General features: G+C 34.0%; 1 long non-coding RNA gene across 1 annotated transcript; it reads left to right on the plus strand.

Moving 5' to 3' along the window:
• Positions 1-111: 111 nt before the first annotated feature.
• Positions 112-1,683, plus strand: LOC112452234. The gene is made up of 3 exons (XR_003040475.1): positions 112-151; positions 257-618; positions 741-1,683. It is a non-coding gene; the product is annotated as an uncharacterized LOC112452234 (long non-coding RNA).
• Positions 1,684-3,627: the final 1,944 nt, after the last annotated feature.

Genomic DNA, 3,627 nt, shown 5'->3' on the forward strand with positions numbered 1-3,627 from the left:
TAGGCTCCGCCCATATAGTTACTTACTTCGCGTTTTGGAACGGCGTAAGGTTAACCCTGCTACTCAGAGTAGAGTTTTGGAACGTATGACGGTAGTACGCGCGGAGCGAGACCGACCGTGACTCTTTACGCGACGCGACGATTAATTCAAGGTAATTGTTTTATTATGTAATTATCTCCTATAATTATCTTATTCTATATATTACTGTTACTTATTTTACTGTTTATACTACGTTTACGTGAGTGTTTATATACAGGTTAACCTATATATATTGACGGCAGGGAGCTGATAGTGCTGATACTGAGATCAAGGAGCCTGTTCACACGAGGCGTTTCTGCCGCGCGATTGCGGCCGCGCGTTAACGTTTGCACGAGCCGCACGCTGTCACGAGGTAAGGTGCGACAACGCGCGCATACGCGCGTACACGAAACGGCAGTAACACCGTAATCGTGCCGGCGATATACTGAATTTGAATTGCTTCGTGCTTATCTGGAGATTTCGTATCCCTACATCGTGTTACCACCGCTGCCGGAAAAGAAGGTTCTCTACGCTTGGCAGAAAGTGACGACTGACACGTTCGATCCCGACTTCGTTGATCGCGGAAGAGCTGGACTCGAGGTACGTTTCCGATTTGCAATTATAACAGTATCGTGCGATGAATGTTGTACCCAATTATAACCTCAAATGAAGTTGTGCACGTTGCTAGTATTCTGATTATACAATACATTTTTACTTTGTAGAGGTATATATATTGACAGCAGAGAGCTGATACCGAGGAGATCAAGGAACCTGTTCACAGGAGGTGTTTCTGCCGCGCGTACATAATATGTTCCCTGCTGAAAATGACCGATTAAATCCGATTGGTTCCGTATTAAATTTGGTGAAATTGAATCGGAATGAATGCGTTTTCAATCCGGTTAATCGGATGCCCGATTGGAAGTGAATCGGTTCTAATAACAAATCAATCGGAATCGTTTTTAATTCGGCATTTCCGGATTGATCTGAATCCGTCGTTATCAGTTTCAATTGTATTAATGCACATCCATTTTAATCGGGTGAATAAAGTGAGCACATGAATCGTGTTGAATCCGCATCAATCGTAAAATTTTAATACAACACCGAAATCGGATTTAATGCGATATTTCCGGATTCATTTGAATCCGACTGAATCGGTTTCAATCGTATTAATCCTAATCCATTTTAATAGGGTAAATAAAATGACCACATGAATCGTATTCAATCCGCATCAATCGTGAAATTTTAATACAACACCGGAATCGGATTTAATGCGATATTTCCGGATTCATCTAAATTCTACTCAATCGGTTTCAATCGTATCTGCGCTTAATCCATTTAAATTGGGTAGTGAAAGTAGCTATGTGAATCGGATTAAATCCGCTTTAATCATTAAAATTGTATATAACACATAATTTTTACGTAATAGAGTTCTTACAGGATTTCCTTTTGGTAAAGTCATGAATTCTATATTTGCAAAATTGTAAATGTTTTTATTTAACCCTTCGAGAACACACAGGGTTAATTTGACCCTTTTTTTTGCCAGAAAAATTTTTAGCCAAAAATATTAAACATAAAAAAATAAAATTTTTTTCGTAAAAACCATTTTTTTTCCAAAAGAACACACTGGTTCAATCTGACCCTACACACACTTTGATCGTCTACCATTTTAAATTGACTAGTGCGATTAGCTTGAAAAAATTCCCAGATGTACTTGGAACATTGTTAAATTAATTGATATAAATAAAAAGTGCCGTTGGAATTATTTACATATTTTAAAAAATTAAAAAAAAAAAAAATTATTTTTGAATCTTTTTGAATTTTTAAAAATATGTAAATAATTCCAATGGCACTTTTATTTATATCAATTGACATAACAATGTTCCAAGTACATCTGGGAATTTTGTCAAGTTAATTGCACTCGTCAATTTAAAATAGTGGACGATCAAAGTGTGTGTAGGGTCAGATTGACCCAGTGTTCTCTGTGAATGAAAAAAAAGGTGTGTTTTTGAAGGGTTAAATAAATACTGCATATTTTGTAATAAATTTGTAGTACAAAGAACGGAATTATAATAAAGTAGTAAATAATCCTGTTTATATATCCGGAATTCACGGATTCTATCAGTTTGAATCGGTCAGTCAATCCGTTTAAATCATTATAATTTCGTGATTTCGGGGTTCACGAAATCATAACAATTTAGACTGATTCAAACCGATAGAAAACAAGTGAAATTACATCTTTGAGTACGAATCCGTTTCAATCGTTTCCAATCGGTATAATCGTTATGAAATCATACACGCAAAAAATTTTTCTCGAATAATGTAGAATACTTATAATAAAATTTACTAGATTTGCATCGCACCGGTAGGATGTACGCGTATTCAACCGGAAATTAATATATGACAATAGAAAATTAATAGTTTGATCAGATACATCTTGTAACCTAAAGGTAAATAAGTTTGCCATACTAATAGTCCGGGAGGTAAGTAGCGACACAAAAGTGTCAGCGATTTGATTAGTCTTGGAACAAAGTAATTTCTCTTGTTTTAATAGTGTTGTTGATGAAATGCAGAGTCTGGCTGCGCTGTCTCGCTGGAATGGGCATTGCGGCGTTTTTGATCTTGTCGAAAAAACACTTATGTTGGAAGAATTTGATTAGTGTTGAGTTTTTATATATTTATTGTTTTTTGTATAAAGAAATGTTTTAGAAGAGTCTGGCATGCAACTGACACTGGAAAATGAGTCTGGCATCCTCCCAAAGTCGTTGTAAAAAGTCGATTTGTAGAATCATTTGATTAGAGCTGTAACTTGTCAAGATGGTAGTTTAAATATATAAAATTATAAAAAAATAAGTCTGGCTACTTGTACTAGCTGGAAAATTGGTCTGGCACCCCCTTCAAAGTCGTCTGCACGAGCGCGCCGGTAGCTCGTTGCCCGCTGTATCTGTAATATTATTAACGCATTGAAAAAGATTTTACTTGTCCCAAAGGAGAAACGTAAACGATTTCGTGCTTATTGGTAGTGGAATGATGTGTAATTAATTATGTAATAATCAGAAATAAAGTAATTTAAAAATAAAACTATATTTTAAAGTTGTCAACATTATGAAAGTATACGCTTATAAAAAAATCAATTAACTTTATTTATTAAAATTATTAATTTATTTATCTGGATAATCTGTAATCAAACTTTCAATTTCTGATGAACTTTCATTTTCATCATCGGTGAGCTTGATATTGTCGGTATCGTCATCGGATTCTTGTTCGATTTTCTTTGATTGAGTACGTTCATGATCTGAAAATGATTCAAAGTTGAATTTATTATTAAAATTACACGATTTTAATAAGCTGCGATAAAAACAAAACTTTTACGAACTAAACTAATTAACTCGTTTTATTTGCAAAAAAATAATTATTATCTTAAAATCATATTTCTAAAGTCATGATTAAAGGTTTATTAACAGTATTTAAACCAAAACTCTTTATATTTTTATAAACTAAAATTAATTTTGCATTTATTTAAAATAAAATTAATCTATGAAATAGGTATACCTTCATTTTCTTCCTCATTCGATTCAAGTAATATATATCGCTCACGAACGGGGGCAGTTG

This window comes from Temnothorax curvispinosus, unplaced genomic scaffold (assembly GCF_003070985.1).
Source record: "Temnothorax curvispinosus isolate PA1 unplaced genomic scaffold, ASM307098v1 QBEX01000277.1, whole genome shotgun sequence".
NCBI classification, from domain to species: domain Eukaryota; kingdom Metazoa; phylum Arthropoda; class Insecta; order Hymenoptera; family Formicidae; genus Temnothorax; species Temnothorax curvispinosus.